At 45.9% G+C, this 25063-nt stretch overlaps 1 protein-coding gene and 1 long non-coding RNA gene across 3 annotated transcripts in view; one reads left to right on the forward strand and one right to left on the reverse strand.

Moving 5' to 3' along the window:
- The window catches only part of KCNH1 (potassium voltage-gated channel subfamily H member 1), a 256021-nt gene that overhangs the window by 105156 nt on the left and 125802 nt on the right, over positions 1-25063 (reverse strand). The window lies entirely within an intron of this gene.
- LOC142828012 (uncharacterized) lies at positions 19679-23578 on the forward strand. Its single transcript, XR_012902888.1, has 2 exons — positions 19679-20526; positions 21908-23578. It is a non-coding gene; the product is annotated as an uncharacterized LOC142828012 (long non-coding RNA).

A 25063-nucleotide genomic window follows, 5' to 3' on the forward strand; every position in this document is an offset into this window, starting at 1 on the left:
AAAAGTAGAAACGAGATCAAGCTACAAAGGATGCATGCAGGAAACAAGCAGCCAAAATGGCTCCATGCGCACAGCCTTTTTTTGTCCTCTGGGAAACACTCCCTGGAGGCTTCCCCTGCAAATCCTTCCTGGAGGCTTCCAGGGAATAGGAGCAGCAGAAGGCATGTTACATTATGCCTGCCACATGGTGTGCAACCTAGTTAAGTGCTCCCCACAGCTCCTCATGACCGGACCCCAATGCCCTCCCTCTTTCACCCCTGGAGCACCAAGGAAGTGAGGTGTTTCAGCTGGGGGGGGGGGGCAAATCAGTGAGTGTTGGGGTTTTTTGGATGGGGTGGTTTTTTGCTTCTCACTTGCATGGTCCCTGGCTGATTTTTCAGTGGCCTCTGACCCAAAAAGTGTTCCTTACCCCTGCCATAAATCAGGATAATGCTGAAATCTTGTGTGTTGGACATAATACTTTACTTAATTTAAAAATGAAGCCTGGCCAACAAGTCCCCAATTGGGGTCCAGCCCCCATCTGGCCACAGTGTCATAACACTCCAGCACCCCCGTACACACCAACCCTGAGTCCATCATACACCTGAACCTCCTGCCCTGAGCCCCTCATATCCCTACATCCCCAGACTCCTGCACTCCCACACATCCCAACTGTCACATGGCAAGAGGGATGCCCATGTCCTGGCCCACTGCTCAAAAGATGACCCACTGCATCCCCATATACCTGTCTCTGCCCTTCACCTCCCCCAGCCAGAGTCTCTATTCTCACGCGGGAGTTGGTTTTACTCCCTCTGCCTTCGAGCCGTCCGGTTTGACCTACCTCTCACCCCTACTGGCAGAAGAACCCTGTCCAATAGACTCCCACAAAGTAACCCAAGGGTTGAGGTCCAATGCTCACCCCACCTTTTTTGGGGGTAGCCCTGTTCAATAGTGCTCCCCGTGACCCACGGGTTGAAGTCTAAAGTTTGCCCTCCAGAGTCAGGGCAACGCAGTTTAATAGCCCTGGCATAACCTGACGATAGTGGTCTGTTGAAAAGTTAACAGGTAAGAGCAAAGTACGTATCCCCCGGTAGGGGTCCAGGCCCTCCCACGCAACTGGACCCCAGCCCAGGGCCCTGTTAGTGGTTTGCTCATGCCGCGGCTTCAGTGGGAAATCCAGACCGCAACACTCTGACTAGTAGCCTGCTCATGCCCCTGAGTCAGCAGGGAATCCAAATAGCAACATGCTGACTCCTCAACAGCAGATCACTCACCCCAGTTGTTGTTGCCTCTCTAGGGCTGCTTCTTGCTTCACAGCTCACTGATAGGTTTCTGTTTCCCCACATCCCTCCGTGTTTTGAGTAGTGCTCCTTTCTCCCGAATCTAATGAGGTGTCAGGAAGCATTCTGTCTTCAGTTTGTGTGGTAGTGTCCTGGCCTCTAGGTAAGCGCTGGGGCTTGCAGGGAACTGGCTCTGCACATCCTTTCCCTCCAGCTGCCAGCCCCAACTGAGCTGAGCTGTTCCCTTTTATATCAGTTCAGCCTGAGTATGCCCAGTAAGCTAATGGAGGTGTAGCTTCTTTCACCATCAGGGCTAAGTTAACCCCATCCTGACCAGTGTGGGGTGAGTACGCACTGTCACACCAACCCTGAATCAGTCATACACCTAATCTCCTACCCTGAGCCCCTCGTATACCTCAACCCAGTCTCTTGAACCTCTACATCACCAGCCCCCTACCATAAGATTAACAGAAGAAGACAGCCTGAATCTGACTGTCCATAAAGCTGAATTTGACCAGTTATGATGTAAACTTCAAAGAAATGTGCGGAAAGATTCAGCAGCAGAAATCTCATTACATAAAGTCTGTGAGTACAATGTTTCATTCACACTATTACTAATCATTATATCAGTTATCTTTTCTGTCATGCAAATGAGCATTCTTATATGGCTGTTTGTTGACCACTTGTTCTGAATTTTGATGTAGTTTGGCTCTTTGGTTTGAAAAGGTTGCCGACCCCTGTATACAATATTCACTTGATTTCCACCCATATGACAACACTTTTAAGGAGCAATGACAGTCCAAGAATTTAACTACTAAAACACATAGTAGTAAGGCATTTGATATAGTACCACATGGGGAATTATTGGTTAAATTGGAAAAGATAGGGATTAATATGAAAGTTGAGAGGTGGATAAGCAACTGGTTAAAGGGAAGACTACAGCAGGTCATACTGAAAGGTGAGCTGTCAGGTTGGAGGAAGGTTACTAGCGGAGTTCCTCAGGGATCAGTTTTGGGGCCAATTTTATTTAATCTTTTTATTGCTGATCTTGGCACCAAAAGTGGAAGTGTCCTAATAAAATTTGCAGATGACACAAAGTTGGGAGCTATTGCCAATTCAGAAAAGGATCGGGATATCATACAGGAAGATCTGGATGATCTTGTAAATTGGAGTGATAGCAATAGGATGAAATTTAATAGTGAGAAGTGTAAGGTTATGCATTTAGGGATTAATAACAAGAATTTTAGTTATAAGCTGGAGACACATCAGTTGGAAGTAACGGAGGAGGAGAAGAACCTCGGAGTCCTGGTTGATTATAGAATGACTATGAGCCGCCATTGTGACATGGCCGTGAAAAAGGCTAATACGATCTTGGGATGTATTAGGCGAGGTATTTCCAGTAGGGATAAGGAGGTGTTAGTGACATTATACAAGGCATTGGTGAGACCCCAGTTGGAATACTGTGTGCAGTTCTGGTCTCCCAGGTTTAAGAAGGATGAATTCAAACTGGAACAGGTACAAAGAAGGGCCACTAGGATAATCCGAGGAATGGAAAACCTGTCTTATGAAAGGAGACTCAAGGAGCTTGGCTTGTTTACTTTAACCAAAAGAAGGCTGAGGGGGGACATGATTGCACTTTTTAAATATATTAGAGGGATAAATACCAGGGAGGGAGAGGAATTATTTAAGTTTAATACCAATGTGGACACAAGAACAAATGGATATAAGCTGGCTAGTAGGAAGTTTAGACTTGAGATTAGACGAAGGTTTCTAACCATTAGAGGAGTGAGGTTCTGGAACGGCCTTCCAAGGGAAGTAGTGGGGGCAAAAGATCTATCTGGTTTCAAGATTAAACTAGATGGGTTTATGAAGGGGATGGTTTGATGAGATAACATGATCTTGGTAACTAATTGACCATTCATTATCAGTGGGAAATAGGTCAATGGAGGGAAGATAGGAGTTACTATAGAGAACTTTCTGGGTGTCTGGCTGATGAGTCTTGCCCACATGCTCAGAGTTTAGCTGATCGCCATATTTGGGGTCGGGAAGGAATTTTCCTCCAGGGTAGATTGGCAGAGGCCCTGAAGGTTTTTCGCCTTCCTCTGTAGCATGGGGTACAGATCACAGCTAGAGGATTCTCTGCATCATGGAGTCTTCAAAGTATTTGAAGGCTTCAATAGCTGAGATATAGGTGAGAGGATTATTCTAGGAGGGGTGGGTGAGATTCTGTGGCCTGCACTGTGTAGGGGGTCAGACTAGATGATCATAATGGTCCCTTCTGACCTTAAAGTCTATGAGTCTATATCAACAGAAGACTACTTTGACTACTTTTTTGTTTTGGCTCCCACCCACGGGCTGTGTGTTGAGCCTCATGTAAACCCAAACTGCACCATGAGCTGCAAACAAACGGGCCATGGGCCGCATGTTGAATAGCCCTGATCTAGATGGTGCTCGGTCCTGCCATAAAGGCAGGAGACCAGACTTGATGATCTCTCAAGGTCATTTCCAGTTCTAGAATTCTATGATTTTTTTCTATGATTTTTTTCAAACCCTTATAACTCATCTAAACAAAGACAGTTTTCACCAGAATGCCATGATTTCACCAGAATGCTATGATTTTTTTCTATGATTTTTTTCAAACCCTTATAACTCATCAAAACAAAGACAGTTTTCACCAGAATGCCACAAAGAAACTCTTAAGGCCTATGTCCTTACCAAAATTTCAGCTGTCAAGTCCCAGTCAGTTTTTTTATGGTCACAACATACAAATAGAGAAGGTAGTATTTTGGGATTTTTTTCTCTTTCAGAAAGACTGCAATGTAACACTACTTTATCTCTTAAAACCCAGAACTATAACATACAAGAAAAAAAAAAGAAAAAGTGAAAAAGCAGGTTGTTCCCTAATGCAGAAGAAACACTCACTCTCTCTCACTGCAGACTGGCTCCAATTTGATATTTCCTATATCAGAGATGGCCAATAATTTTGGAAGGGGGGGGAGCACTTCACAAATTTTGGAAGTGGTCGTGGGCTGACCCGGAAGGGGCAGGGCTAAGGGCAGAAGGAGCGGGGTTAAGAACTATCTTGCTGGGTATGGTCACCTTATTTTCTGAATCAGCTGCTGCTAGTAAGAACAATTTAATTTAAATTATGAAACAGTTAAAACACTTTCCCATGTTTATCAAACTTAATATTTTACTTTATTTAAAATTATATCCAACACAACAGGTTCCAAGGTTTTCTTTACTTTATGTCAAGGTCGGGGAACCCTTTTTGGGTCAGGGATCATTGACCCACAAAAGAATCAGTTGGAGGCCACACAAGTGAGAGGCAAAAAAAACTCCTGCAAAAACCCCCAATGCTAACTGATGTGGCCCCAACTGAGACACCTCACTCCTCTGGTGCCCCAGCCTCATGGTGTAAGGGGAAAAAAAGGGAGAAACTGAGGTACAGGGCTTCCCATACACCAGATTTACTTTTCTGGGGTTCTAGTGTTAGTGCATTTTATGGACCTCCTTAGGCTCTGAGGTAGGGACAAAAATGCGGGGTACAATCCATAAGACAGGGCTGCCAGCAAGTAGGATAGGGATGGGGTGCAGGATCTGGGAGGGAGGTGGGGTGCAGAAACAGGCTGGGAGAAGGGTATCTGGCCAGGTGGAGGGAGCAGGAACAAGGGAGGGTGTCAGAGCAAGCTACGGGTGCTGGGTCTTGGTGCGTAGGAAAGTGACGGGATTGGGGTGAGGAAGGTCTGGGCATGGGGGGAACCTTACCTTGCTTCATGCCCCCGTGCAGCAACAGTTGCATCCATGCAGTGCCAGCCGCCCTGTCCTGGAGGCCGGAAACACTTCTGTCACAGTCACATACTTCAGGGGCTGGCCCCAAGGCACCACGGCCACAGACCACCCCGGCTGTAGGCACCACTGCCGTAGTCATGTGACCTGGGGCTGGCCCCAAAGGCAGGAGGTGCCAGAGGCCACTCCAGAGGTGCCCCGGCCACAGACCACCCTGGAGGTGTCGCTACTGTGCCCACATGGCCCAGGACCGGCCCTGGAGGCAGTGTAGCCATGCATCCCCAGGCTGCCCGAGAAGCCAGAGGTACACAGCATGGGACTGGCCCTGGAGGTGCCGTTACTACATCCACGCAGCCCAGGACCAACCCAGAGGCACGCTACCAGGGCTCAAGGTCATAGAATCATAGAACTGGAAGAGACCTCAGGAGGTCATCAAGTCCAACCTCCTCCCTAAGGCAGGAAGGACCAATCCCAATTAAAAATCAACTCAGCCAGGGCTTTGTCAAGCCAAGACTTAAACACCTCTACCTACGGAGACTCCACTACTTCCCTAGGTAACCTATTCCAGTGCTTCACCACCCTCCTAGGGAAATAGCTTTTCCTAATATCCAACCTGGACCTCTCTCACTGCAACTTGAGACCATTGCTCCTTGTTCTGCCATCTGTCACTACTGTGAACAGCCTTTCTCCAGCCTGTTTGGAACCTCCCTTCAGGAAGTTGAAGGCTGCTATCAAATCCCCCATCACTCTTCTCTTCTGCAGACTAAATAGACCCAACTCCCTCAGCCTCTCCTCTTTGGTCACATGCTCCAGCCCCCCTAATCATTTTGGTAGCCCTCCGCTGGACCCTCTCCCATGCATCCACATCCTTCCTGTAATTGGGGTCCCAGAACTGGACACAATACTCCAGATGTGGCCTCATCAGAGCCAAATAAAGAGGAACAATCACATCTCTGGGTCTACTGGCAATGCTCCTCTTAATGCAACCTAATATGCCATTAGCCTTCTTGGCTAAAAGGACACACTGTTAACTCGTATCCAGCTTCTCGTTCACTGTAATTCCCAGGTCCTTTTCTGCAGAACTGCTGCTTAGCCAGTTGGTCCCCAGCCTATAACGCTTGGGATTCTTCCATCTCAAGTGCAGGACTCTACACTTGTCCTTGTTGAACCTCAGATTTCTTGTGGCCCAATCCTCCCATTTATCTAAGTCACTCTGGATTCTATCCCTGCCCTCCAGCGTATCTACCTCTCCTCCTAGCTTAGTGTCATCTGCGAACTTGCTGATAGTGCAATCCACCCGCTCATCCAGGTTGTTAATAAAGATGTTGAACAAAACCGGTCCAAGAACCGATCCTTGGGGCACGCCACTAGTAACCGACCACCATTCGGACATCGAGCCATTGACCACTACCTGCTGGGCCCGACCTTCCAGTCAGCTTTCTATCAATCTGACTGTCCATTTATCCAATCCACATGCCCTTAACTTGCTGGCAAGAATGTTGTGGGAGACCGTATCAAAAGCCTTGCTGAAGTCAAGGTATATCACATCCACTGACTTCCCCATATCCACAGAGCCAGTTACCTCATGATAGAAGCTAATCGGATTGGTCACCTACGACTTACCTTTCGCAAATCCATGCTGACTATTCTTGATCACCTTCCCCTCTTCCAAGTGCTTCAAAATGGATTCCTTGAAGATCCCATCCATGATTTTTCCAGGGACTGAGGTAAGACTGACCAGCCTATAGTTCCCTGGATCGTCCTTCTTCCCTTTCTTAAAGATGGGCACTACATTTGCCTTTTTCCAGTCATCCAGGATCTCTCCTGATCTCCATGACTTTTCAAAGATAATGGCCGAAGCCTCCTCAATGACATTTGCCAACTTCCTCAGTACCCTCGGATGTATTAAGTCCGGACACATGGATTTATGCACGTTTAGCTTTTTTAAAGAGCTCCTAACCTATTCTTTCCCCACCAAGGGCTGTCCACCTTTGTCCCATATTGTGTCACTTAGCGCATTAGTCTGGGAGCTGAACTTTTCTGTGAAGACAGAGGCAAAGAAAGCATTAAGTACTTCAGCTTTCCCCACATCTGTCACTAGGTTACCACCCTCATCCAGTAGGGGCCCCATACCTTCTCTGATCACCTTCTTCTTGCTAACATGCCTGTAGAAACCTCTCGTTATCCTTCACATCCCTTGCAAGGTGCAATTCCAATTGCGCTTTTGCCTTCCTGATAACTCCCCTGTATTGTCGAGTGATACATTTATACCTCTCCCATATCATCTGTCCAAGTATCCACTTTTTGTAAGCTCCCTTTTTGTGCTTATGTTCACCAAGGATTTCTCTGGTAAGCCAATCTGGTCTCCTACCATATTTGCTTCTGTTGCTACGCATTGGAATGATTTCTTTCTGTGCCTTCAATAAGGCTTCTTTAAAATACTGCCAGCTCTCCTGGGCTACTTTCCCCTTCATGTTAGCATCCCAGGGGATTCTGCCCATCAGGTCTCAGAGGGCACGTCTACACTACAGCGCTAATTCGAACTAACTTAGTTCGAATTAGTTAATTCGAACTAACGCGTCTAGAACTAAAAACTAGTTCGAATTAGCGTTTTGCTAATTCGAACTAGTATGTCCACATTAAGTGGACCCTGAACCGGGCTTAAGGATGGCCGGAAGCAGTGCCGGCAGGGCACCAGAGGAAGACTTAGAGCGTGGAGATGCTGTCTCAGGCTAGCCGAGGGCTGTGCTTAAAGGGTCCCGACCCCCACCCCGGACAGACAGTTCTCAGAGGTGCCCTGCTTGCAAAGCAGTCCTGGCTTGGAGAGCCCGGACTACCCACACTGGGCACATCACACCATTCGGCCATCAGCCCGGCTGCACTTGCCGCAGGCTGCCATCTGGGGAGAGGGGCAATTGGGGGGCTGCAGGAGAGCTTCCACCCCCAGAAGCCCGCAGAGCCAGCCCAGTCCTCCCCATCGGGGGCTCGTACCCATTCCTCCCTCACCTCCTTTCACTTACCCTTCCCTAGCCCCCCTTCTTATTGATGTACAAAATAAAGATAACGTTTCTTCCAACATTGACTCTGTCTTTATTGAAAAAAACTGGGGGAGACTGGGAAAAGGAGGTGGGAGAGGGGAAGAGAGAGGCTGGGAGAGGGGAGGGCAACTAAAATGATCAGGGGTTGGGAACAGGTCCCATATGAAGAGAGGCTAAAGAAACTGGGACTTTTCAGCTTAGAAAAGAGGAGACGGAGGGGGGACAGGATAGAGGTCTCTAAAAGCAGGAGTTGGGTGGAGAGGGTGCATACAGAAAGGTTCTTCATTAGTTCCCATAAAGAAGGACTAGAGGACACCAAAGGAAAGGAATGGGTAGCAGGGGCTTCAAACTAGTAACAGAAAGTTGTTCTTCACAAAGCAAAGAGTCAACCTGTGGAACTCCTTGCTGCAGGAGGCTGTGAAGGCTACAACTAGAACAGAGTTTAAAGGGAAGTGAGATCAAGTCATGGAGGCTGGGTCCATGGAGTGCTATTAGCCAGGGGGTAGGAGTGGTGTCCCTGCCGAAGGTTTGTGGAAGGCTGGAGAGGGATGGCACGAGACAAATGGCTTGGTCACTGTCTTCGGTCCATCCCCTCCAGGGTCCCTACGGTTGGCTGCTGTCGGCAGACAGGCTACTGGGCTAGATGGACCTTTGGTCTGACCCAGGACGGCCATTGTAAGCTCAGGGTCGGGGGGTCTCAGTGGACCCCCTTGATTTTCATGCACACCTGCTCCTGGGTGGCCAGGCTGGCAGCTCTCCTGCCCTAGACGGCCACTTTCCTGTGCCTAGTGCGGAGATTGTGGACGAAGTCCACGATGTGCGCACTAGCCCAGGCAGGTGCCCGCCTCTTGCGGTCCCGGGCAAGCTCCCGGGAGCCGCCAGCCTGGTCCCGGGAAGAGGGGGAGGGCTGGGGGGCATCGGGTGGCTGGCTCGATCCAGGTGCAGGGTCTGCTGGCTGGGTGCTGGCAGGCTTGCACCTGGCACGGGCAACATAGCCAGCCCGTGCCCCTTTAAGAGGTCCGGGGCCGGGAGGGGGGCAGACGAGTTTCCCTGGTGTTGGCCAGAGTGGCCACCAGGGAAACCTGGGGAGGGCTAGCCTCCCACTAGTTTGAATTAAGGGTCTACACAGCCCTTAATTCGAACTAGTAAGTTCAAACTAGGCTTAATCCTCGTGGAATGAGGATTACCTAGTTTGAACTAAGCACTCCGTTAGTTCGAATTAAATTCGAACTAACGGAGCGCTAATGTAGCGCCTATGAAAGTTAGTTCGAACTAACGGATGTTAGTTCGAACTAACTTTGTAGTGTAGATATACCCTGAGGGAGTCAAAGTCTGCTTTTCTGAAGTCCAAGGAGTGTATTTTACTACTCTCTTTTCTTCTTTTGGTCAGGATCCTGAAATCTACCATCTCATGATCACTGCTTCCCAGGTTGTCACCCACTTCTACTTCCACTATTAGTTCCTCCCTGTTTGTGAGCAGCAGGTCAAGATGCGGACGGTCCCTGGTCAGATCCTTCAGCACATGTACCAAGAAGTTATCCCCAACATTCTCCAAAAACTTCCTGGATTGTCTGTGTACTGCCGTATTGGTCTGCCAACAGATGTCAGGATGATTAAAGTCCTCCATGAGAACTAGGGCCTGCGACCTGGAAACTTCTCTCAGTTGTCTGAAGAAAGCCTCATTTACCTCATCCACCTGATCCAGCGGTCTATAGTAGACACCAACCACAACATCTCTGCTTTTGCTTACACCTCAAACTTGACCCATAGACTCAACAGGCTTTTCTTTTTCTATATACTGGACTTCTGAGCAATCAGTGTGCTCTCTGACATACAGTGCAACTCTTCCTCCTTTTCTCCCCTACCTGTTCTTCCTGAAAAAAGTTTATATCCTTCCATTTCAGCACTCCAGTCATGCGAGTCATCCCATTAACTCTGTGTTATCCCAATCAAATTGTAGTTCTTGGACTGGGCCAGGGCCTCCAATTCTTCCTGTTTGTTACCCAGGCTTCTCACAAACACCTTAGATAACCACTTGATCGCTCTACCCTCTGCATTCGAATCAGGGGCCCACCTTTGTTGCTCGTTCCTCTTTGCATTTCTTCCCGGTATCCAACTTCCCTACTTCCCTCAGGGTTTTGGTCACTGTCCCACAACGAACCTAGTTTAAAGTCCTCCTCACTAGGTTTGCAAGCCTGCCCGCTAAGATGCTCCTTCCTCTCTTTATTAGGTGGATCCCCTCTCTTCCTAACAATCCTTGTGCCCAGGACAGAGTCCCATTGTCGAAGAAACCAAAGCCCTCTCTCCGACACCACCTGTGTAACCACGCATTTACGTCCTCAATTCGACGATCCCTACCCAGTCCTTTCCCTTCAACAGGGAGGATGGACGAGAACATCACTTGTGCTCCGAATTCTGTGATCCTTCTTCCCAACTCTACGTAATCCACAGTAAGCCGCTCAAGGTCATTCTTGACCGTATCGTTAGTTCCCATGTGGAGAAGCAGGAAGGGGTAGCGATCCGAAGGTTTGATCAGTTTGTAAGACTCTCTGTCACATCCTGAATTCAAGCTCCCGGTAAGCAGCATATGTCTCGAGATTCCAGGTCTGGACGGCAGATGGATGGCTCAGTCCCTCTTAGGAGGGAGTCCCCAACCACCACCACCACCCGCCTTCTTCTTTTGGGGGTGGTGGTCATGTAATCCTCATCCCTAGGACTATGCATCCCATGCCTTCCAGTAGAAGTGGTTCCCTTCCGATTTCTTCCTTGTGAGGTCCCTTCCAAAGCATTCACCATTGCAGAACAAATGGAGAGAGCCTGAAAGTGATTACTTACCTCTGTAGGAATGGGGAATTCCTGTTCTGGCCTTAGTAACTTCTAGAAGTTACATGTGCTGGTTCTCTTCCTCATCCTGTACTGCCCTCTCTGGCTCATCTGCCTGCCTTACGTGCAGGATTAAACGCTGCCTTCTAATCGAGGAAGTCTTCATCCTCTCTGATCGAGCAGAGGGTTGACACTTGGGCCTCCAGTCCTCTAATTTTTTCCTCCAAAATGGCCACCAGCTTGCACTTAGGGCAGATCCCTTCTTTCTTCTGGGAGGAAAACAAACATGGCACATGCTGTGCAGGTCCCAGCTCTCTGAATCCATACCTGCTCTGGGGTTGGCCCCAGAGGCATAGCTACTGTACCTATGTGGCCTGGGGCTGGCCCCGGTGGCACCGCTACAACAACCAGGAGGCCCGGGGCTGGCCCCGGAGGTGCATGATGATGGCCCAGGACTGGCCCTGGAGATGCTGTGGCAGCAGTGCCTCCAGCCCCTGGGCCAGCCCCCGACCACATGGCTGTGGTAGTGCATCTGCTTACCTTGCTTCATGCCCCCTTGCAGAGGCTGCCTGGAAGAAGGAGGGGCAGGGCTGAGCTCTTTCCCTCTCCGGTTAGGGGGCGGGGCCAGGACTTGCCTTGCGGGCCGGATCAAAGCCCAAGGCTTCAGCCCACTGAGAGGCTTTTGCCCACCCCTGTCCTATATTCATGGAAGTAAGACAAGAGAATTTATTACAATTAAAGTTATAGCCTACAGCTACAACATAGTTTTCAATACACAATGGCTGCGTCTAGACTGGCATGATTTTGCGGAAATACTTTAAACGGAAAAGTTTTTCCGTTAAAAGTATTTCCGCAAAAGAGCGTCTAGATTGACACGGATGCTTTTGCGCAAAAAGTGCTTTTGCGCAAAAGCATCCATGGCCAGTCTAGACGTGATTTTGCGCAAGAAAGCCCTGATCGCCATTTTAACCATCTGGGCTTTTTGCGCAAAACAGTTCTTCCCTGTCTACACTGACCCTCTTGCGCAAGTATTCTTGCGCAAGAGGGCTTTTTCCTGAGTGGGAGCGTGAAAGTATTTGCGCAAGAAGCACTGATTTTGTACATTACTAAGTCAGTGCTCTTGCGCAAATTCAAGCGGCCAGTGTAGACAGCTGGCAAGTTTTTGCGCAAAAGCAGCCGCTGTTGCACAAAATCTTGCCAGTCTAGACAGTCCTAATAGGTTTGAGAGCGGTGAGATCAACAATTTGCTTTATAAAAATGGGAGGTTACATCTCCCCTCCCCTCTCATTCCAAAGTCCTCATTCTCAAAAGTGGCTAAACAATTTTTGTGCCAACTTAATCACTTACATAGACTACAGATCTTGACAATTTCAGCTTGAAAAACAGACTTAGGCAACTTTAACTACAAATGTCACTAATACTTCATTTGTATAAATACCATGATGGAGGCAGATAAATAGTAACAGTTAAAAAAAATCAGGAGTGGCAGGAAGGAATAGTAATCCAAACAGTTACATAAAATGCATGTTGTCAGTGTGTGGCAGAAACCAGACACAGAAACAAAGAGCTTTTTACAGATGTCTTTTTTGTTTAAATAGAAGGACACTGGTCCAATCAAGATTCTTTGAATTGCTGATCATAGTTTTCAAGCTCTGTTTACTTATCTGATTGTAATTTTAAAAGCCCAATGCCTGCGCTGCAGTTTACCATTGTATTCACTACACCATGATAAGACACAGAAACAGCATCAGAATGGCTCAAGGAATACAGAAGCACAGCACTGTTTTGTTGTGCCAGAGATAACAGCATTAAACTTGTCAGCTGATACCAGTAAGCTGCATTCTTCTTTCACTAAAGAGACCATATTTCTGACAGTTGCAACTCTTTCCTGTCTAGACCAGATAAATGAATTGTATATTAGCATAATGACCTACATTTCAAAATGCTGTTGTTTCACAGCTGATTAAAGGCTTCACACTAGGGAATCAGCATATTTTGCTATTTTTTCTTAAAGTTATTCATTTGCCCATTTACATTTTAATTTAACGGTACTATTCAGCTAAATTAAGGTCTCTCTTCTGCACTTCCACTAACTTCTTGTCATGTACATAGCTAACCAGTGTAACCATGGTATTTTATTAATGCTATTCTCCCTTTCTTCTTCATGGCCAATATTTTGCAAAAAGGCAAATGTTTGAGCTGCCCACCACCAGTAGAAACATATGCTGCCAGCTGTGGGCACTGTGGTGCACTGCTAATCAGCTGGGTAACATTTAACTCTCTCCTGGTTGTACTCAACTTACAGGGAACACTGCTGCCCAGCTTTTGGGTACCTCGAGATGCCAAAGGCCTGATTTTTCAGAGGTCAAGTCAATAGGAACTACAGGCACTCAGCAACTCTCAACATTTGCCTGCTTGAACACGCAAAACTTTAAAATTTGAAAATACAATTTTTACATGTTCAAGGAAGGGTGACTGGTTTGCAGAATAGATTCCCTAAGCTGAACAAACTCAGGAGCAACTCAGTTTGTGAAAGGGGTCTTGTTTCTCTGTAATGATCATAGCTGGAGGAAGAACAGGTTCCAGTGAAAAACTCAAGACCCCTAAGTAGTTTCTCATACACCAGACAAAAATCCAGAGGAGCTCCATTAGTCAATAGAGTCCAAACTGCTGTGAGAAGAGAATCAGGGTCTGAGAAATATATTTTTAGGACTGGGTGTCAATCATCTCTCAGTGTGACTTCTGTGTGTGCTGCCTTCAATAGAGTACATACAGCTATCCATTATCAGCTTGAGAACTAGAGCACAGGACAGCAACCCTTCTTTTCTATTGAGCCTGGTTATGATCAGGCACTGCAGTGATCAGTTTGTTGCTTTTTTCAGATATAATTACAGCAAGTCTTTTACATATAGTTACATGTCACTGAACTGTTAGATGCAGGTGTGCCTGCAGCATTTAAAATGGCCTGCAACTAAGGAGTATTTCAAATAGTGAAAAAAGAAAATTCCTGCTTTAGCTGGAAAGTGATGGACCTACTAGAACAGGGATGCAAGATGGGTGGCAAACCCCTCCATGGCATATTAAAACCTATGCAGAACAACACTGTATAGCCAAATGCCAACTAATTGTTGAGGAGTGGAACCAGACTTTAGTGAATTGGGCTGGACATGCCCCAGGCAAATAGTGTGTATTGCCTATTTTTATATCCTGCTGCACAACAAAAATGAAAGCTTTGATGGTAAGAGTGTATATTTTTGCAATACTAGGCTAAAGATAGTAATGTCAGTAAAACAATTAACACAGGACAAATAAAATAGATAGGTCAGGCTTAGAGCTTTAAGCTTTCGCCACCCACAAATCTTTGTCTGTAGATCTACTTATCCACACTTCCATTGCATTGCTCATGTACTCTGTCGCTACAGAAATCTTCAGCCATACTTCATCCACTGATCTGACAACTGTGATGGACTCCCCAAGTCCCAGCTCTCTGAATCCAGCATTTTGAAAACATCACTGCCCACTTTCTCTCACATACAAATTACTCTCCCCCCCATTTCAGCCTCCATGCAGCTCTGTTGTTCCTCCTCCATTTTAGGATCCAGTGGAAAATGACCTTGCTGGGTTTAGAAACCTTCCATAAGGTTTTGTCATCCTTTATTAATGACCTTTCTCTCCCACACCATCAGCTTACATCATTCTGATTTTGCCTCATTCCAAACTATCACAACTTATGGGTTTCAAGCCTGGGCCCACCAGGTATAGGGAAACAGCCATGCTCCAATCCACCCTTTGACAATTGCTTAGCTGGGAGCCATAAAGCCCAACCCCAGTGTGAGGCTCCACCACTGAGGTCCAATTGGTAGAGTCACAGAATAGGTGATAGGCCCACTGGCTCCACTTAAGCCAGCAGTAGGGTTGCCAGGTGTCCAGTATTCACCCAGACAGTCCAGTATTTTCACCTCCTGTCCGGCAAAAAAAATCAGAAAATACTGGACACCTAAGATATCCAGTATTTTCTGATTTTTTTCCCCCAGTCAGGAGGTGAAATTGCTGGGCACCTGACAACCCTACAAACACTCAGTGTCTGGCCTCCCCTCTTCACCCCCCCCCCCCCCCGGTCCCCAACAGCCCCAGCCCCACAACCCCATGCTTACCTGGTTCTGCAAGGCTGCTGGCACAAAATGGCTACCAGCAAAAAGACCAAGGGGGAAGCAATGACTCCCCTGGGTCTTAGTGCTCAATCACTCCCATTTCTATCCCTGCACTCACTCTTAAAGGGGACATGCTGTTTTATTTTTTATTTATTTATTTGCTTAATAAGTCTTGGAGTCCTTTCTTTTGGCTCAGCAACTTTCGTCTCCCCCCCCCTTTTTTTCTTCAACAGAATTTTTTCCCTGTGTTGTTTTTGAGGGGAGGGGGGGTGGGTGTTCGGTATTTTTGTTTCAACCATCTGGCAACCCTAGCCAGCAGTAGGAATACGAAGCTGTCCAAACAACAGGGCCTCACAGTGCTCCATGCTCCCCCTACTTGAAGTACCAGATTGGGGAATTGAGCTGTGGTGGTGATGGTGATGGTGCCTTATCCATCCTTCTCACACTGGTCTCAATACCACAGGATTATTGTGGTCTGAACAAGCTATTGCAGTCGGGTCAGGAGTAGTCAGAGCTAGTAGTAGTAGCCGCCGCAATTGAAAGTCTCTTGACAAGTCGAGTCAGCTGGCTCATGATGCCAACCAAGCAGAAAGCTAGAAAAAGCTGTAGGTCAGGAACTGTGTGTCAGGTGCTAGGCACCAAGCTAAGCCAGGATGTTGAGAAATCAAGTAGGGGGAGCATGGAGCACTGTGAGGCATGGGGGCTGGCTAGCACAATAAACTCTGGAAGAACCTGTCTCTCTAACTCACAGAGACAAACCAGGTCTGAGTTTCCCTTTGTCAGCAGCCCCATTATTCCTTGTGGGATGAGGTTTACCGGGGCTGCCGACAAAGGGCTTTGATGTCGGCAGGGGAGCGTCCAGACTAGCGCGCTGAGCGGACAAACAGCTGATCAGCTGTTTGTCGGCTCAGCGCGGCAGCCATGTAAATGTAAATGAAGCCGCGATCATTTAAATCGCGGCTTCATTTGCCTTTGCCAAAAAAACAAATCTATATGCCTCTGCTGACAGAGGCATGTAGTTTAGACGTACCCTAGGAGACCTGACAAAGGCATAAGTATCTCAAATGATCAAGAACATCTCTGCAGTATTTTTTTTTTTTTTTTTGGCCTCTGTCTTCACAGACAAGGTCAGCTCCCAGACTACTGCACCAGGAAATGTAGTATGGGAAGGAGGTGGACAGCCCTTGGTGGAGAAAGAACGGGTTAAGAACTATTTAGAAAAGCTAGACATAATCTGTACTCATGGATTTGAGTAATACATGTCATTGCAGAGCCTTTGGCCATTATCTCTGAAAACTTGTGGAGATTGGGAGAGATCCTGGATGACTGGAAAAAAGCAAATGTAGTGCCCAGGGAGCTGGACTTGATGGCCTCCTGAGGCCTCCTACATGACTATCATTCTATGAAAATTTTCTTAAAACAGTCCATTGACAGGGATTCCACAACATGCATTGGTAACCTCTTCAGAGCTTAACGCTTCTCATGTCTAAACTAACTCTCCCTTGTGGTTAATAAAACTGAGTATTTTCTTATCCTTTCCTCAGTGGACATGGAGAACAAGAGTCCTCCCCCCCTCCTCCCCCCCCGGCCTTTTCAGAATTAAAACATACCCAGTATTTTTTCTAACATTGTCTCATTGCTCAGGTTTCCTAAACCCTTTATCATTTTTGTTACTCACTTCTGGATTTTTTCAAATTTGCCTACATCTTTCTTAAAGTGTGATCTCTAAAACTGAACATAATATCCTATCTAAGGCTTCACCAATGCCACATAGGGTAGGATAGTTACCTCCCAGATCTTACATATGACATTTGTTAGACTTTTACACTCTTTGCAGGCATTGATGTCTACTACAATCAAGTAATTTATTTACATGCAGAAAGGTTAGAGTCAGCATAAGAAATAATTTCACCTGTTCATATGAAAGGCAAGATAGCATAAACTAAGCATAACAAACTAGAGACAGAACTTAGTTCAATCTCCATACATACCCCTCCCTCAGCTACTTTAACTGCTGGCATTCACTCCAGCACCTAAATGAAATAAGCAAATTGCTCTGAGTTAGCTACTATTTGGTAATTTTACTACAATTTTCACAAAGGGGAGTCTAATTTTATTTGGGTTACAGTTCTTCAGAAAAGGCTCATTTACCTCTTCTCCCACATTCTGCCACTGTAAATAAATTACTTGATTGTAGGAAACATTACTGCCTGCAAAGTGTGTAAAAAGTAGCTGTCTAAAAATTTAGCACTTATCTCAGTTTCTGCTACTATTCACTTAATTGTGTGTGCAGAGAGATGGAGGTATCTATGAAGGAACTGGAGAATCAGAAAAGTTTAGCATACATTCAAATCAGAAGACAGTTTGAGATAGAAAAATTAAATGAAACATGTTATATACCTTTACCAGTTTTGCCCTTATAGGGCCACGTCTTGAAATCCTAATTTTGTTTTTACTCAGCACAGACTCCCATTAGGGTTGGATATTCTAAAGTACCTGTCCTAAATGACTTAGAAGCACCAGCTCTAATAAAAGTCAATGGAACTTGTGCTCCTAAATCACTTAGGGTATGTCTACACTGCCACCCTAATTCGAACTAGGATGCCTAATGTAGGCATTCGAAGTTGCAAATGAAGCCCGGGATTTAAATATCCCAGGCTTCATTTGCATCTTGCCGGGCACCGCCATTTTTAAATCCCCGTTAGTGCGGACTCCATGCCCGCGGCTATATGTGGCACGGAGTAGGCAGTTCGAATTAGGCTCTCTAATTCGAACTACTGTTACTCCTCGTTCCGAATTAGAGAGCCTAATTCGAACTACCTACTGTAGAAGCTATTTCATATTTAGCTAGAAGCCATTCTGTATAACAAAAAGCCATTTCAGTTTCTTGTGTCTGCACGAGGGAGTGAACTGGCCTTCACCGAGGTGGGGAGAGACCAGAGGGATGCGCTGTTGGAATGTGTTAATGAACTATTTTGAGCTGAAGCTCGAACTCCCTTTTAACCTGTTTCTTTCTATGCTGATAATAATTCCTCTTTGAAGTTCTCTTTGATTTCTTGCCCTGACGTCAGACTTGTTTGGTTAAGGGTATAAAATACTAGGATTGATTGTATTAAGCAGCCTTACTGGACCCAGCTTTGCTGGGACCACGTTTGGCTCACTTTGCTTTTATTGGCCAATAAAACTGTCTGTTTAGCCGCGTAAACTGAGTGAGGCATTTGCTTCGACAATTTGGAGGTTCCACCGAGATTCCTAACGCGCCACTTGCCCATATGGACGGACCGGCACTCCACTTCCAAACCTCTCAGAGCGAAATCTGTTACGAAATCTCCTGGTTGAGGGCTTGGGATTTGGAGTGACGGCCAGCCATCGGGGTAAGGGGAGCTACGGAATTCAATTTTGTGGAGCGGCTAACATTTTTGTCTGTCTGTGTCTGTTTTTGTCTATTAGGCCTGTGTTATGTGTCACAGTTCCAAAAGGGCACACCGGTGTCTCTAGTGAGGCAGCCATGTGCTGGACCCTCTGTGTTCAGACGCTAAAAGCTGGTGTGGTGCCATTACTCTCTCTCTCGGCACACGGAACTGTGGGGAAGCTTTGTTGTCTCTCTCTGTTATTTGTGGGCGTAGTACTGACCTCTGAGGCTAACCCCAGGCCATAGTGCCCCATTCCGCCAGGCTGTCTCCAGGCGCCAGGACGTGGTGTTCTGCCGGGCTGGGGCAGGTGCCGGAAACCCCTGCGAGGCAGGTGGACCTTGAGTCCAGTGCTTCGCAACAAAAAGGGGGGGGGGACCAGTGCGAGCAGGTGAATTCTTGATTCGGTGACTCGCAGAGCAAGCAGGCGAATCCTGTTTCGGTGACTTGCAGAGCAAGCAGGCGGATCCTGATTCGGTGACTCGCAGAGCGAGCAGGCGGATCCTGATTCGGTGACTCGCAGAGCGAGCAGGCGGATCCTGATTCGGTGACTTGCAGAATATGGTGTAAGCAGGCGGACTTTGGTTCGGTGTCTTACAGAATTAAGCGCGCGCAGGAAATGGGGGTAGGTCAGTCTACAGGAATTCCAGTGCCTTTATGTTAAGTGCCTTCTGGTATAGGATCCTAATGAAATCTGATATTAAGTGCCGGGTGTCTTAGGGCAGCGTCACTTAATAAAAACCCATGGGAACTGGACAATAAAGAAAGATGCATCTAAATGTGGAAACTGTAGGAAAAATGTGAAAAGGGAGAAAAAAAATTGTGTGTGGAAAATGAGTATGAATGTAATGAGTGAAGAATAAATGCCGCTGCATAGGTCTGAGACTTGAGCTGATCCCAGCTGCACCAGGGCTCTCCCACGAGGGAGCTCTGAACTCAAGGGGGGGGGTCAGCTGAACCTCAAGACTCAATGAATATGTGAGGGAGTGACGACTCACCTTATTTCATAAGCTGCTAAGGTCTGACACTCTAGATCCGGCAGACTCTTTCTTTGGAGTGTGTAAAGTTAGTTTAGGTGAGGGTTAGTCTAAACATCCCTCCACACTGCCGAAAAGCACCCCTGTGTACTACATGTACATGCATAATGGTCCAAGGACCTGTAAGCATTTAACAGATTGGAAAAGAGGAAAAAATAAAGCCCTGAGAGATGAAAGTAAAGCTCAGCAAAGACAAACCATAAGAAGGAATAAAGAAAGTAGAAATACAGACATTAGAAAGTTACTAGGAATGAGGAATGTTTTTCTTTAGAAGGACGAAGCAAGTGATTAAAGAGTATGTGAAGGTGAGAAGTGACTGCATAGGAGAGTGGACGGAATTAAGCGATTGTTGTTATATATGAAGGGAAACCTGCTTTAAGAAATGACTCCTTGTTTCTTGTCGTCTCTTTTTATCATCTTAGCAATGAAACAGTCAAGTTAAACATTTGGTTACAGACACTTTGTTAAATCTATTAAAGAGAAAATAAGGAATTCTACTGAAACTTAATTGGTTAACCGCATAAAAGAATAGAATCTATACATTGTAAATTTGTAAAACCTGCACCCTAAGGGTTAAATGTGTCTTCCAAGGAACCTAATTATTGTTTAAAAAAAAAATCCAAGCCCAGAAACTTCACAGTGTTTCTGTTCAAGGCTGAGCTGATAGCACCTTTGGCTTGCTTTCAGATCCAAGGTTGTGTGTGTCTGCAAACTGCCTGTCTGTTCTGGAAGGGGGGGAGCACTGTCCCCCATAAGTAAGTCTGTAACATTGCATGTGATTCTTTTCAGGAAAGAAAAACCTTTTTGCTTGCTGGAATAGTAACTAGCAAGCACCTTGTTCTAAGAGTTTCTGTAGCAGTAAAGAAAAAGCCTGGTCTGCAGTACAAGAGGAAAACTGAGGCATGCCACTGTTGGAGAGGGCTAGCATCTCTGAGGTAATTCAAGGGAGTGGAAGGTCACGAGTACCGATGAAGCGCTCTTGTTCTCAGAAATTTGCAGCTCACTCGCCCATAGAAGTGGTAAGGCACTAGCTGTAACCGGTTCTCCTAACAGATCTTAGGCAGTATTTTAAGTTATAATGGGCCACCCCAATGGAGGTACAAGTGTTTTCTTTGTCTTTTAGATCATCAAATAGCGCTAATATCAGCTGAAAATTAACTGAAAAAAAAAAATCATAGTTCTGTGTCATGACATAATAAGTTTGTGTTCTGACCAGATTTGTCTTGTGTGTGTCTTAATTATGATATATGTATTTCTAACATTGTTGTGTGTACAATATTGTTGTTTTAATGAAAGAATAATTTAAGTCCCTTGAATAATCTTAACATTGTGCTTTATATAAATGGTTCTTGCCTTTATAATTCTAGTAGAGTTTTAGTAGCAGGCTATGCAGTTTGTACTGTCTGGAATGTAGCGGAATCTGCTCCTCTACCTGCTGTTTTTCCCTTCTCTCCTACCATTGCCAGCTCCTACGCCATCTCTTTCAGAACTGGCCCTCCTGCGAAACCAAGCCCCAGAATCAAAAAAGCAGGAGTGGAGACTGGCAGGGTGCACCTTGCGCCCAGACCACTTGTGGTGCAGCTCTGATGGCCACATTGTTGCCCCAGTGGTCTTGCTACCTCACCTTGCCCCCGTGCTCCCTGGATTGTCGCACGTTGGCAAAAGGGGGGATGGTAGCAATCCTTAAAACAAAATTGGTTTGCTCCCAAATTCTCCCAAGCAGCCAAAGATTACTGTCTGGCTTGCCCTGTCTGCCAAGCCCACAACGTGGGTAAACCTGTAAAGACAGTTCCGGCAACCAGACCTCCGCCTTTGGGACCATTTCTGAATTTACAAATGGACTTTATTCAATTGCTTAAATGTCAATCTTTTGAATAATGTGCTGGTTATTGTTTGCTTGTTTTTGGGATGGGTAGAAGCTTATCCCTGCAGGAAACATGATGACATCACAGTAGCTAAGAAACTTCTAAATCATTACATCCCATCATGGGGAATACACCTTGTGATCTCCAGTGATAAAGGTACCCACTTTACTGGGCAAAATTGTTTTAAAAAAAACTGGAAAAGTACTACTCTACCAGACAAGCACTGCACTGTGCACGACACCTGGAGAGCGCAGAAGCAGTAGAAAGATGAAACAGGATTTTAAAGAACAAACTTGCTAAAATATGTGAGAACTCTGGCTTAACATAGATAGTAGCACTTCCGATTGCCCTAATGAGCATGAGAGCCACTCCTAATCAGAAAACTGGACTCAGTCCACATGAAATTGCATGTGGCCGACCTATGAGACTGTTAAGCAGCCCAGACATTAACCTGGCTGATGCCATACTCATTAAAGGAAGCATAGTCAAGTATTGTCAGGAACTTATGAGGTGTGTACAGTCCTATCATTCACAGGTTAAGGACGCCTTCCAAGAGGCCCCGACTGAGTCGTGCCATAAACTACAACCAGGAGACTGGGTTTGCGTGAAAGTTCGCCAACGGAAGACTGCCCTGGAACCCAGGTGGAAGGGTCCCTACCAAGTCCTTCTGACCACCCATACTGCTGTAAAGTGTGAAGGATTGCCCACCTGGATTCACGCATCCCACTGCAAACCTGTCCTGGCCCCTACAGAAGTTGGCCCCAACAAGGAGCACCACAGACCTAGTACCGGAGACCCAGGTCCAGAAGCAGATGGGGATCACCGCAGACTTGGTACCAGAAATCCAGGTCCAGAAGTAGACGAGGATCAGCGCAGGCTTGGTACCGGCAATCCAAGCCCTGAAGCAGACGATCCTGAAAGACCGAGGCCAAGGTACTAGCTGCGGCCCAGAAAGACCTGCCAGCGATAGGTGAAGAAATCTACGAAGTCCTGAAGAACAGCCAGCATGAGGCTGGACAAACAATTCATGTTAAGCTTATGCTTAATCTTGTTTTTAATACCTAGCCGTTAACACCTATATGGTTCAAATGTATTTATGCTTTTAATGAACCAAGTTTCCCAAGAATTTAATTCCACAGGTTGCTGGATATGTGCTCACAGTCCTGTACATTCAGAAAGAGGTATCCCAATGATTCCAGTCCCACTAAACAACACTCAAATGGCACACTGTTTAGTGAACAAAGCCAAATGATACTTGGCAGGATAAAAGGTTTACTAACCCAGGGTATATCCGCCTAGCCTTGACCCCAATTGGAAAGTACTGCTGGACATGTAATGGTTCAGGAGCCAAGGTAAGAAAAAGCCAAAACCGAATGGCCCTAGACTATGTCCTAGCTAGTAAGGGCGGGGTTTGTGCCTTAGTAAGAAGAGAATGCTGTGGGTATATTTCTGACACCAGCAAAGAAGTAGAGGAAGATGCCTCAGAGATTGAAAGAACTGTGGAACGCCTAAAGCAAGGGGAAGACTGGACCCTCTGGGCTTAGTTGGGAGGCTGGTTTGGACATGTGGGAACTTGGATTTTGCAAGGTGTTTTAGTATTGGCTATATTCTTTTGTGCTTATTTTTGTTTCTTGCTAATCAAATGCTGTATTTCTTGTATTCTAGAAAACAAGGGACAGACCCTCACTAAAGGGAATGTGGAAGTAATGATGTTAAAATATGATGGGCAGAGAGAGGAACAAGAAATGTATATAAAGGCTTTGATGAAAATGGAGATGTAAAACGGTTTAATGGTTAGCCTTTAAAAGGCTAAAAGGGGGGAGATTGTAGAAGCTATTTCATATTTAGCTAGAAGCCATTCTGTATAACAAAAAGCCATTTCAGTTTCTTGTGTCTGCACGAGGGAGTGAACTGGCCTTCACCGAGGTGGGGAGAGACCAGAGGGATGCGCTGTTGGAATGTGTTAATGAACTATTTTGAGCTGAAGCTCGAACTCCCTTTTAACCTGTTTCTTTCTATGCTGATAATAATTCCTCTTTGAAGTTCTCTTTGATTTCTTGCCCTGACGTCAGACTTGTTTGGTTAAGGGTATAAAATACTAGGATTGATTGTATTAAGCAGCCTTACTGGACCCAGCTTTGCTGGGACCACGTTTGGCTCACTTTGCTTTTATTGGCCAATAAAACTGTCTGTTTAGCCGCGTAAACTGAGTGAGGCGTTTGCTTCGACACTACTCTGTGCCACGTGTAGCCGCGGGCACGGAGTCCGCACTAACGGGGATTTAAAAATGGCGGCGCCCGGCAAGCTGCAAATGAAGCCCGGGATATTTAAATCCCGGGCTTCATTTGCAACTTCGAATGCCTACGTTAGCCACCCTAGTTCGAACTAGGGTGGCAGTGTAGACATACCCTTAGGTGCTTTTGGAAATCCCATCCAAAGTGTAAGAATCTCAGGATTTAGCTCATATTAACCTCACTCAGGGCATGTTTATAGTGCACATGAAGGTGTATTTGTAGCAGAGGTAGACACACTCACTTTGGCTATCTTATAATCTAGCTAACACAGGTGAAGACCAGAATACAAACCCAGAGGGCTTGTTCTGAGCTAAGTAGTCTTCACTGTAGTCTACACCACCATGTTCTTTGTAGCTGTTACCCATGCCAACTAGAATAAAACTACTAAGGGTATCCCTAGACATGCTATCATTACAACTTTGTGCCCTTACATATAGGTCCCTAATGTCTATTGGGACCTGTGGATACAGTCACAATACAAACAGTAAACAATAAATGCAGATCTCTTCCTTCATGGTTTGTGTTGCTGCTTCCTTTTGTGGTAGGGAGGTAAATCTGCACCCATTGCAAATTAGGCCTCAGCAGTTTTAGTGTGGTTTCTGCTAGCAGAGTAATTATCAGTGCAAATGAGCTAGTGACGCTTCAAAGACTTGCTTCTGTCTATTTGTACACATAGAGAAGGTCAAATGAGTAAAACTCCACTGGTTTGGCCCCAAGACTATGAAAATAGGGGTATTTTTATAATACAGGAAAATAAAAAGGATACAAAAGAACAAAAGTAACAAGAAAGAAGCAAATTAAATCTAAGTTGCTACCGCAAGTAGGTAAGTTTATATTTGATATGAAGATTGCTACAAAATGTTCGCTTTATTATGTGTCTGACATAATTGCATTTAGAACATATACAACAACTATTCAAAATGGGTGTAGCATTTATGGAGCTCCTATAAGTTACTAATGAATGGGCTGGAAGGATGCAAGGCTTTCACGTATCTTCTCCACACACCCTGCCAGAGAAACACTTACCTAAGAACCTATCCCCGCAGCAAACCCCATTGCCAATTTTGTCTACATACCTATACAAACTACTATCACAGGATCTAACCACATAAGCCACTTTATCAGGGGCTCATCCACCGTACATCCAATAACGTGATATATACCATCAAGCACCAGCAATGCTCCTCTGCCATGTATATTGGCCAAACCGGACAGTTTCTTTGCCAAAAGGTAAATGAACACAAATTGGACATAACCTATAGAGGAACACTTTAACCTCCCTACACATTCAATTAACAGATTTAAAAGTAGCCATCCTTCAACAACAAAAACTTCAAAAATAGATCATCAATTGAAACAGTTGAACTACAATTCATTTGCAAATTCAATGCAATAAA

Source organism: Pelodiscus sinensis, chromosome 3 (genome assembly GCF_049634645.1).
Source record: "Pelodiscus sinensis isolate JC-2024 chromosome 3, ASM4963464v1, whole genome shotgun sequence".
NCBI lineage: Eukaryota > Metazoa > Chordata > Testudines > Trionychidae > Pelodiscus > Pelodiscus sinensis.